Source organism: Schistocerca serialis, chromosome 2 (genome assembly GCF_023864345.2).
Source record: "Schistocerca serialis cubense isolate TAMUIC-IGC-003099 chromosome 2, iqSchSeri2.2, whole genome shotgun sequence".
Taxonomy (NCBI): domain Eukaryota; kingdom Metazoa; phylum Arthropoda; class Insecta; order Orthoptera; family Acrididae; genus Schistocerca; species Schistocerca serialis.
The window spans coordinates 1,126,908,123-1,126,920,811 of NC_064639.1; the positions used below are offsets into that span (position 1 = coordinate 1,126,908,123).

The 12,689-nt window shown below is 43.3% G+C and overlaps 1 protein-coding gene across 1 annotated transcript in view; it reads left to right on the forward strand.

The window, feature by feature from the left end:
* Positions 1–12,689, forward strand: part of LOC126458575 (uncharacterized) — a 213,496-nt gene that overhangs the window by 75,218 nt on the left and 125,589 nt on the right. Inside the window, exon 2 of the mRNA XM_050095707.1 lies at positions 985–1,053. The gene's annotated coding sequence lies outside the window, so the exon portion shown is untranslated. The remainder of the gene's footprint in view (positions 1–984; positions 1,054–12,689) is intronic.

A 12,689-nucleotide genomic window follows, 5' to 3' on the forward strand; every position in this document is an offset into this window, starting at 1 on the left:
CAACACAAAACACAGGAAAAGCTCACTTACTGGAGTCTAGGAGTGTCGTCGATTTTCATCAGCTTCTGACGGCTAGAAAAAAAAACCGCTCCCACAAAATAAACCCCTTTCACAGGCAGGCCACCCCTTTAATCTTTTTGTCATCCTGGTGTAACACAGAGGGCACGACAGTGTACCGCTGAAGATATTCTGTACGTGACAAACGACACTTATAGAACGAAATTGTTTTCCCTTGCAATACCCGCGAATTACATAAAAATGAATAATCAACTAACACCAAAAAGTACCTATAACTACAACTCCTGGACAGTTTCTTGGCTAGTCTTGCGGCAGTTTAGCGCTGTTGACACAAGATATCCACCACAATGACGTTTATACTTTCTAGTTAATCACCAATAATTAACATCTCCAAATAATGTAACATCAAAAACCTCTCAGAAAGAGCATGGCAACACAATGTAGGTTGAAAACTCGTTACAGAGGTCATCGATCATATCGGTACTTACAATCTGTGTTCAGTTTGGACTGCATAATTTATTAAATCATTCTATACAATTAAAGAGTTTCGCCATCATCAGTTCTACACTACTATAAATCTTGACTTGATAAATTAAATTTATTGTTTTTATTTTTCAATTCTGACAGTGGACTTAGCCGTAATGCGTGAACTATATAAGTAAATTTGCAAGTTGCTATCTGCACTGAACATTGACTATAAATAGTGCAGCAATTTCTTAAAGCATCAGAGTATTATCAGTTTCTCATAAGAATAGCGATAAACGTTTGAAATCAGCCGAAGATCATGGAGCAATAATGGGTTCAAATATGATACATGTAGTGTACTATATTGTTATTATTGTAAGTACTATTGTTATTGTGATTATTGTTATAGTTATTGTTATTAAAGTCTTTTGTAGCAAGTAAATAATAAGCACAGATTATATAAGAGATAAAAACGTTTAACTTGTAATAAATTTGTTTTAGGACTTCGCTGTGCCACTGTAAGACTGACATCGCCATCCCAACGCTCCCGATTGAATCGTTGATACCAAGGTATTTGCATCATACAACTGACTAATTATTTACTTCTCATTATGCTTTAAACTAAGGAGTTGGTTTTCAGCTGCGACTCCATTGTAGTTGCGTACTGACAGACAACTATCGGCAGCTGTAGCAACATTTATTTTCATTAAACCTCTCTGACTGTTCCACAAGTACACACCTCCCAGGAATATCTCCGAAATAAGACTGTTTACGAAAAGCAATGGCCATGTTCAACCCTAGTACCGTGCTATATGAATACCTTCACAGGCTCAAATCAATCATGGCTAACGCTATAGTTAAGTGTTATAACGGATTTCTGAATCTCTTCGCATGTGTCTATATAAAATTTTACCAAAACGTCACCCGTAACGTTTGGTAAGCTGTATAGGATGATACACTGAACAGGCTTAAAGAGAGGACCACTGACCGCCAAGTGTGATTTGTCTTTTGTTGGAAGTTGAAGTTTCATAATGGTTCAGATGCGAGGATGAGCGTGTATTTCACATTTCGTCGAAAACGCTAACATCAGCTCTCAGAACAAAATAGATTCAAACTTTAAGATATCCAGCATGATAGCGGCGAGTACAATGGGGTTACAAAGGTAAACGTACGTGACCTAATAAGTGCTGTTCCGTGTTAAGCACAACAATCGCTTCGTGAATTCGGGCTATGCCATGGAAACAGTACACAGCATGTTCGAAGTATTAACTTACAGAAAACAGTGACGAGGTTTCTTATCTGATAACCGTATGGCTCTGAAACAGACAAAACCATCGATTTGTATTTTTATCGTCCAAGTGGCGGATCATATTTGCATCAGTTTGCATCAGTTGGAGCTGGTGCTGCATCGTATTCCAAACATGTCACCTGTTTAAACCACAGAAATTTGAAAATTTGTGGCAAGGTCTTATGGGACCAAACTGCTCAGGTCATCCGTCCCTAAGCATACGCACTACTTAATCTAACTTAAACTAACTTACGCTAAGGACAACACACACACCCATGCCTGAGGGAGGACTCGAACCTCCGACGGGGAGAAATCGCACGGATCGTGACAAGGCGCCTAAAACCGGTCAGCTACCCGGCGCGGCTAAACCATAGCGGCACCACATCAAATCCTAAGAAAGACATCACAATTTTCAACTTATGCTTTCCAAATCACCCAGGCCACGTACTTCCGGACACGAGTTCCATCTTTAAAGCCAACAAGCTTTCCGTCCTTCAGAAAATTCTAAGTGTTACCGGAGTTGTTTTGGTACAACATGTTTAGGTTCAAATGCCAGTCATAGTGTCATGCTATAGTTTAAATGTCTTGTACGGTCCGTGTATCGCATGCAAAAGCACTTTTTCTAAAATCACCGTCTTCAACACCATCACTTACATTATACAGGGTGATTCAAAAAGAAAGACCACATTTCAGTTGTTTGTTACAAAAAAACTATAAAGGATAGAAGCACATTGCGATTTCACTGGCTAGAGGAAGATTCAAAGTTCTTACACAGCTACGCTCTTGTTTGTTATAGCAACTTGCGACTACATCACTAGAGAAATCATTTAGTTTGCTGGAATTTGAGCGAAGTCAGTCTGTTGTTAAAGAACAAAGTGCTTTCCACTGTCGATTCAGCTGCCTCTGCATATGCAGATTTATGACTGGCGCACAAAATTCTTGGAAGTTGGTTGCATACGGAAAGGAAATATCACTGGTCTGCCACGCACTTCTGATGAAAATGTCGAGCGTATCCGAGATGCGTTCACACGGAGGCCTCGGAATTCGACAAGACGAGCAGGCCAGGAACTTCAACTTCGTTAAATAATGATGTGGCGTGTTCTAAATCGAAACCTGCATATGAAGCAACACCTGTATATGAAGCCTTACAAGTTGCAGTTACTACAGCAATTGCGTCCTGCTGACCATAACAGAAGGCACGAATTTTGCATTTTAAATCTCCAGGATAAGGAATAGGACACTTTTTCCTAACGACTCATCTTTTCGGACGATCGACGTTTCATCTATCGGGTAAAGTAAACCGCTATAATTTAAGAATTTGGGGGTCACAAAGTCCTGGCGTCCTCGTCGAGCATGGAAGAAGCACACTGGAACTCAATGTATTTTGCGCCATTTCTGTTCACAAAGTTTATGAGCCTTTCCTATTGCGGAGGAAACTGACAGGACTGTCATACCCGGATTTGCTACAAAATTGGTTGTTTCCTTAACTTCACGAAGATTCCAGTGATTTCATCTTTATGCACGACGACGCCCCGAGTCATTTTCGCTTTGAGGTGCGGCGTTATCTTAACAATAACACCCCACAACTCTGGATTCGAAGAAGTGGCAACAAGATCTTGTTCATTGTTCTTGGTCTCCCAGGTCACAACTTGCGATTTTTTTATTGCGGTGGGGTGGAGGGGTACATAGAAGACAGAGTCTTTGTGATGCCTATGACAGCTACTCTTCAAGAGCTGAGAAATCGAACTATTGAAGCTGTCGGTGCAGTAAACAGGGACCTGTTGGTCTGTGCGTGGAGTGAAACGGGCTACAGTTTCGATGTTTCTCGAGCAACGCAAGGCGCTCGTGTTGAGTGTATGGTACAGTGCGTGCGCGAAGATAAAACTTCCAGAGCCATGTGCAATGTGTTCCACCGTTCATAGTTTGCCTATCATAAACAACTGAAATCTGTTCTTTCTTTTTGAATCACCCTGTATGCTAATACTCTTATTTTGTGTACTGAGCAAGGTTCGGACATACGCCCATTTTCAACTGTCGTCGTGGATAGAAAATAAAAGTGTGGCGTCTGCATTAGCTGAGTTTCATCATCTCATGCACCGATGAAGCAAAACTTTATGATCACCTGCTTAATAGCATGTTGTTGCACAATTTGGACTGTAATGCCGAAGAGATGCTGCTTGACATACATCGACAAGTCCATAGTGGGGTTCCGGAAGCATGTGACAACAAATTCCTGCGCTTAGGTCACGCAATGTCCGTAAATTAAGCGGCGGTGATTAGTGGGGACGAATCTGGCGCCCGATAGCGTCCTTCACGCTTTCCACCGGGTTCATATCAGGCGAATTTAGTGACCAAGACATCAACGTGGGTCCAGTATCATGCTCCACTAACTATTGTAGCACGATTTTACCCTTGCGAGAAGGACAGCTACCCTGCTGAAAGCTTCCACCGCCCTCAGAGAAGACATAAAGCTCGCGGAGATGCAGATGGCCGTCCACAATTTTCATGGAGACCACAGTCCAACACAGCATACTACTGCTCGCACCGGCCTATGTCCGTGACGTGATGCATGTTACAAGCAGCTGGTCATCTGGGTTTCGGCGTCTCCGGATACGATTATCGATCTGGTGTAACAAGAAATGCGACACGTTTCCATCGATCCACGGAAAAATCTCGTTTGATCCACTGCCCACTGCAATCGTAATTGACTGTGACGTTGGCTCAAAACAGAAACACGTAGGGCTCATCTGGAGCGGATCTCCGTCTTGAGCAATATGCGTTGAACGTTGTGCTCCGATACTCCAATGTCTGCACAACACTACTCTGTCGTTAGATCCACTATAGACCGCCGCCTATCCTACCCCAGCCTCCGACATCAACTCACTGTGACAAGGCGTGGAGGTTCAACCCCCTCTCTTCGCGTATTGACCGTCCTTCATCCACTCTCCGTAGATGCTACGACAGTAGCATGCAAATGGCAGAAACGCCAAACTTTGTGAGCGCCAAGTCTCATATGTGTCAGGAGAACCGAAACCAATGCATTCTTTTTGTACATGTTTTATTTGTATCCAAAATGTTGAGAAGGTGTTCTGATACCACAGAATTATGCTGCTCACCCCATCGCTGCAGAAGATAATGAGTTAGAAAGTAAATTATTTATTAAGAACATTCTAAGCGTCTTACAAGGAAACTGACTAGTCTTAAGCGCCAATAAGAAAGCTTTCGTTCCAAGTGCCACAATACATAGGCATAACGATTTATTAGTGATGATGTAAGTATGGAAATACAGCATTAATTTTCAAGTACGAGCGTCACTCCAAAAGAAATGCACACTATTTTTGTAAAAATACAGTTTTCATTCTGCATGTGTGAAAGTTTTACAGTGTGTAGATACATCCCTCCCGCTTGCTTCAAACTTAGTTCAACCCGTTCCCGTGAGTGGCGCCGTCACAGCATGTCTTCAAGATGGCTGCTACACTTGACGTTCATCAGAAGCAACGTGCTGTCATAGAATTCCTGTGCTGTGTAAACGAGACAGTGGGAAACATTCACAAGAGGTTGAAAAAGGTGTATGGAGATGCTGCTGTCGATGGCAGTACAGTTAATCGGTGGGCGAGCAGGTTACGTGATGAAAGTGGGCACTGCAATATTGAGGATTGTCCTCGCAGCGGCAGGCCTCGTACTGCACGCACTCCAGACAATGTGCAGAGAGTTGAATTGGCGGCTGCTGACAGACGCATCACAGTGAACGAATTCTCACGCTACGTTGGGATAGGGGAAGGAAGTGTTTTCAGAATACTGAATGTGTTGGCGTTAAAAAAGGTTTGAGCCAGGTGGGTTCCCAGGATGTTGACAGTGGCTCACAAAGAAACAAGAAAAACGGTATGCCGCGAACTTTTGGAACAGTACGAGAATGGTGGAGATGAATTTCTTGGAAGAATTGTGACAGGTGATGAAACATGGCTCCATCATTTTTCACCAGAGACGAAGAGGCAATCAATGGTGTGGCATCATGCAAATTCACCCAAGGAAAAAAATTCAAAACCACACCTTCTGCTGGAAAAGTTATGGCTACGGTGGTTTTCGATTCCGAAAGACTCTTGCTTGTGGACATCATGCCAACTGGAACCACCATAAATTTTGATGCACATGTGACGACACTGTAGAAACTTCAAGCTCGACTGAGTCGTGTTCGACCACATCGGCAAAAGCAGGATGTTTTGCTGTTGCACGACAATGCACCGCCACATGTCAGTCAAAAATCCCATGGCAGCGATCACAAAACTCGGATGGACAACACTGAAACACCAGCCTTACAGTCCTGACCTGGCTCCATGTGACTATCATCTCTTTGGGAAACTGAAAGACTCTCTTCGTGGAACAAGGTTTGAAGATGATGACTTCCTTGTGCACGCTGCCAAACAATGGCTCCAACAGGTTGGTGCAGAATTTTACCGTGCGGGTATACAAGCGCTGGTTCCAAGATGAAATAAGGCAGTTGAGAGGGATGGAAGTGATGTGGAGAAATGAAAATGTTGTTCCTAAAGAATGTATCTACGCACTGTAAAACTTTCAGACATTTAGAATAAAAGCTGGATTTAAAAAAAAATAGTGTGCATGACCCTCGTACTAAAAATGTAGTCAACAAAAACCATTTCCCACATCATTTACAGGAGAAGAACGAAATTAAATTCGAGGAAAAAAGCGTCTTAGTACTGAGTTCTTTTTGTTACACAACAGCGTTCTTCGGATCAGACTTGCAAACTTTACTGTAGAACTCCCTGTGCTGTTGACGGAGAAATGGCAAAATCGCCAATAAGTCTTTTCTTTCGTAACTGGCAAACATGGCTGTTCTTTTCGCGTTTGAATACATTGACATTTTTCCATTCTTCTGTTTCAGAGTAAGATTTTTTAATGGCTCTTCGAGATAAATGAGTATGAGACATTTTGATCATACTGTCTTTGGGGATCTTAGACGCGTGCATTGATAACAATATTTCAGCAACATTTTTAATATCAAAGAAGTCAGTTGTATGCATTGGAATTACATGGAATGGACTCGTAACTTTTGCTGACTCAACAATCATCTGTAAACCTTGCGGAACGAAGACTTTAACGCGTTGGACTTGGAACTCCAGAGGGAAGCAATGCTTGACACAAAGATCATGAGTATCTAGTAATTAATGAATGTTTGAAACATTTTCTCTGTGATTTTGGCAGTTGCAACAACTCTAATGAAGTGCAGCCGAATACCGAGAACACAACTGCACTGAAAATGCATTTTGAGAAAAATGACACTTAAAAACGTTTGACATTAGCATTCGTCGTATATACGAGGAGCACTAAAAATCTGCGTACGTCCGAAACATGTTCGGTACGGAAAAAAAAGTGCATACTGCGGCTGAAGGCGGTAAAGACAGATTTCCTTGAACATTAACGCATGGTTACCTACGCAACTGTGCCGCCACCTAATAAAGTGAGCGCCACGTAAGGTTGACAGCGAAGCGAGATGCGGCGCGAGAGTAGGTTTCATCACTTCCGCAACGTCACTCCTGCGGTGACGTCGCTTCTCCCGAGGCGTCACTGCCGCTGTGTTTAGCTTTCACTGAAAATTCTGTCACAGCCGGCGTGCCCGAGAAGCGTCAGCGTTAGTGTAGGCGGTGACCGCATTCTCTGCCATCCGGTGACATTTTAGACGATGGCCTTCTGATGTAACCGCAAGATTGGGAAGTTACGAATAAAATTGTGGTACTTCACATCTGAAAAATATCTATGTTTTACAGAGATTCTTTCTATAGCATGCATTTATGGCAAGTATGTCCTAAGAAAATTGTATATCAACCTTTTGGTGAACGCAAAATTTACTACACATAAAAAGAAATAAAGGCAGCCACGCTGTTTACGGGGTTCGTTTGGAAGTTTGTGTGTGTGTGTGTGTGTGTGTGTATGAGTGTGTGTGTGTGAGTGTGTGTCGAGGCTTTCCAGTTATCGCAATTGCTAGCAGCGAGAAGATAAATAGAATCCAGGAGCAATTAATGTTCTTTTTACCTATTGATGGCAGTGTAAGTCTACAAAATCTCATTCCAGAGCGATACAGTTATAGCTCCAGTTCTCGTACCACTTAACGTTTATGGCTAATATCACAATTCGTTGCATTACTGTACAGCACTTTCAAGTAAGTGTTGTTGTTGTTGCTGTGGTCTTCAGTCCTGAGTCTGGTTTGATGCAGCTCTCCATGCTACTCTCTCCTGTGCAAGCTTCTTCATCTCGCAGTACCTACTGCAACCTACATCCTTCTGAATCTGCTTAGTGTATTCATCTCTTGGTCTCCCTCTACGATTTTTACCCTCCACGCTGCCCTCCAATGCTAAATTTGTGATCCCTTGATGCCTCAAAACATGTCCTACCAACCGATCCCTTCTTCTAGTCAAGTTGTGCCACAAACTTCTCTTCTCCCCAATTCTATTCAATACCTCCTCATGAGATATGTGATCTACCCACCTTATCTTCAGCATTCTTCTGTAGCACCACATTTCGAAAGCTTCTATTCTCTTCTTGTCCATACTAGTTATCGTCCATGTTTCACTTCCATACATGGCTACACTCCATACAAATACTTTCAGAAACGACTCCCTGACACTTAAATCTATACTCGATGTTAACAAATTTCTCTTCTTCAGAAACGATTTCCTTGCCATTGCCAGTCTACATTTTATATCCTCTCTACTTCGACCATCATCAGTTATTTTACTCCCTAAATAGCAAAATTCCTTTACTACTTTAAGTGTCTCATTTCCTAATCTAATTCCCTCAGCATCACCCGATTTAATTTGACTACATTCCATTATCCTCGTTTTGCTTTTGTTGATGTTCATCTTATATCCTCCTTTCAAGACACTGTCCATTCCGTTCAACTGCTCTTCCAAGTCCTTTGCTGTCTCTGACAGAATTACAATGTCGTCGGCGAACCTCAAAGTTTTTACTTCTTCTCCATGAATTTTTGAAGTAAGTGTTATCCATAAAAAATGCAATATTCGTTGGTATTTTTACTAAACTGCTCTCAGTGCTCACAACAGTTAAAAAGTTTTCCAGGACAGTTCATACGAGTAGTTTTAATTATGGTGCGTACACGGCGTATTCGGAATACGTAGGTGATTTGGGTGTACATGGTGCGAAATTTAGTACACGGAGCTGGCACGTCTACCAACAGTAATGGCTCTAACCCGGCTAGGCATCTAGACGACATCATACAGTACCTGTAAACTACTCCAAGGGTGCGTTGTTTTCTTTTACATAGGTGCGTGGGACACGCTCTGTTCAGTGTTACAGTAATAGTATACTAGCGTAATTGAGCGCTAGATGTTGGGCTGTAGAAAACCCTTTGACGACGGAGATCATCCAGCCTAAGATGTTGGTATGAAAATCTTCCTTTAATTTTACATGTGCTACTGGAGAAAATGTTGACATGTTCGAAACAAACTCCTAAACAGACACATTCTGCTTTTAGATCAGATATGGGAGAGTCGAAAGCTAATGGTAACAACACAAAACTAAAGGTGTACATCATCATTCAGCTCAGCACTACTTGCTACACATGCTGAGGAAGTATATCTAAGGAGCCGACAAGTATATGCATGAAAGAATTTCGTTGCAGGAAATTTTGGTTAACACCTCGTAAATTGCTTTGCAGACACGTTCTTTGCTGACGAGGTGGGAAAGCGAATAAAGATGGGTACAAACATACAGTATCCCATAGAAAATATCCAGACACGAGTCAGTGGATATTAATATGGGGTGTGCCCACTCTTCACGTTTATCAGGACTTGAACTCTGCAGGAGGCACTTTCATTGTCATGTCTGAATGTCTGTGGAGGGATCAACCCATTTTTTCTGAAGAGCTGAAACCAGAGAAGGTAACTTTTTAATTTCAACATTTTGTTGATAGGAAACCAGCAAGTTTTTTTTCAGTACCTGAAAGCCTTTCTTAACAGTTCTGTCACCACTTGAATTATTTATATCAGGCGACTAGTTTTGAATCTTAGAGATTCATTTTCAAGCCTGTTCTACTGAGACTGCACAGACAGTGCTTGATCTTAATGATAAACATAAAACGTGGCAACACATGCTTTATAAATGTTTGCAGAATGAATGCCACAATCCACACACGTCTCTTACCAGGTCAACTTGTGACTTGTTAAGAGGCGTGTGTGGATTGCGGCCTGATATAAATACTGAAACTGGTGACAGAATCGTTAATAAACTCTTTAAGGAAGAGAAGGTAGTGATGATGGATGCTAGGGTCCGTAGCAAAGTCGACATTGTAACGTATGTCATCTGGGTTTAAGTCGGAACTGTGGATGGACCAGTCTATTTGAAGAACGTTATTGTTCAAAACCCATTGCCTCACATATGCTGTTCTGTAACAGGCTGCACTGTCATGCTGATACAATCAGTGTATCAGAACTATTCCTCTACGGTAAGCAGTACACAATGCTGTAAAATGTATTCACATAATTCGGCACTTAAGAGTTTTCTTGAGCGCAATGAGGGGATCACACGGTAAACACGAAAAACTCCCTCATACCGTAACAGCACCTCCTACGTACTCCATTGTTAGCCCTACACATGTTGGCAGGTTACGTTCTCAAGCGTTCGCCAAACCCAAATCGTTCCATCGGATTGCCTCAGGTTATAACATGACTGATCACAGACACTACCAATTCGTTACCCAGTATCCAATGGCGTCTCTCTTTACACCGCCTCAAAAGTTCCCTAGCACTGACCACAGAAATGCGGGCTTGTGAGGAGATGCTCGACCGCTGTACCCTCTTGTTTTTAAGTCCCTACGCACGGTCATTATGCTAGGTGGACGGGTTACATGTGATTTTTTACAATCGCTTTCCGCAATACTGAAAGGTCCCTCTCCGTCAGTATATGAGGTCTGCCTGCTCTTGTTTCAACTGTGGTTGTCCCCTTGGTGTTTCCACTTCGCAATCACATCACCAACAACTGTCTTGAACACCCTCAGGTGAATTGAAATATCCCTTAAGGATTTTCTACTAAGATGTCATCCAATGAGTAGTCCAAGATCTAAGCCACTGAGCTTTGGGGACCATTTTGCTGTTACTGTTTCTCTACTGACAACACACTACATTCCGTGTCCTTTCACACTGAGGTGAGAAAAGTCACCGGATAAGTCCTGATATCGTGTCGGACCTGCTTCTGACCGGCGTAGTGCAGCAACTGGACGTGGCGTGGACTCAACAAGTCATCGGAAGTTCCCTGCAGAGACATTGAGCCATGGTGCTTCTACAGACGTCCATGATGGCGAAAGTCTCTCCGGTGCAGGATTTTGTGCACGAACTGAAGTCTCGATTATGTTCCATGAATGTTCGAAGGGATTCATGTCGGGCAATCTAGGTGGCCAAAAATTATGTCCCGCTGACATGGCGCATCGTCGTCCATAAGAATTCCATCGTTGTTTGGGAACATGAAGCCCATGAATGGTTGCAAATGGTCTCTAAGTAGGCGAACAGATCAGATAACACAGTCTATTCCATGTAAACACAGCACACACCTTTATGAACCCACCACCAGTTTGCACAGTGCCTTGTTGACAACTAGGGACCATTAGTTCGTAGGGTCTGCACCGTACTCGGAGACTACGATGAGCTCTTACCAACTGAACTCGGGACTCCTCAGACCAGGCCACGGTTTTTGAGTCAACTAGGCTGCAACCGATACTGTCACTAGATCAGGAGAGGCGGTGCAGGCGATATGAGCCGTTAGCAAAAGTACTCGCGTTCATCGTCTGTCGCCATAACCAAAAATGTTTCAAATGGCTCTGAGCACTATGGGACTTAACTTCTGAGGTCATCAGTCCCCTACAACTTAAAACTACTTAAACCTAACTAACCTAAGGACATCACACACATCCATGCCCGAGGCAGGATTCGAACCTGCGACCGTAGCGGTCGTGCGGTACCCGACTGAAGTGCCTAGAACCGCTCGGCTACAGCGGCCGGCTTGCCATAACCCATTAACGCCAAATTTCGCCGCAATGTCCTAACGGATACTATCCTCGAACGTCCAACATTGATTTATGCGGCTATTTCACGCAGTGTTGCTTGTCTATTAGCACTGACAGCTCTACGCAAACGCCGCTGCTGCCGGTCGTTAAGTGAAGGCCGTCGGCCAGTGCAGTTTTCGTGGCGGGAGGTACGCCTGAAATTTGGTATTCTTGGCCCACTCGTGACATTGTAAATCTTGGAATATCGAATTCACTAACGATTTGCGAAATGGAATGTCCCATGCGTCTAGCTCAAACTACCATTCCGTGCTCAAAGCCTGTTAATTGCCGCCGTGCGGCCATAATCACGTCGAAAACTTTTTGATGTGAATCGCTTGAGTACAAATGATAGCTCTGCCAGTTCACTGCCCTTTTATACCTTGTGTACGCTATGCTGTCTCCGACTTCAGGCCACGAATGGCCTACCGGGACCATCCGACCGCTGTATCATCCTCAGATGAGGATGCGGATAGGAGGGGTATGGGGTAAGCACACCCCTCTCCTGGTCGTTGTGATGGTATTCTTGACCGAAGCCGCTACTGTTTCGGTCGAGTAGCTCCTTAATTGGCATCACGAGGCTGAGTGCACCCCGAAAAATGGCATCAGCGCATGGCGGCCTGGACGGTCACCCATCCAAGTGCCGACCACGCCCGACAGCGCTTAACTTCGGTGATCTCACGGGAACCGGTGTATCCACTAGAGATGGGCAAACACGTTCATCCTTGGGAACTAGTTCACTGCCGATCGTTCTGTTTTGGGAACCGTTCATTTTTACTCGTTCACCGTTCATCTGTCATTGGTATATGGTTCTTATGAAAAACTGAAAACTAGTAGTGTAGGTGACTGAAG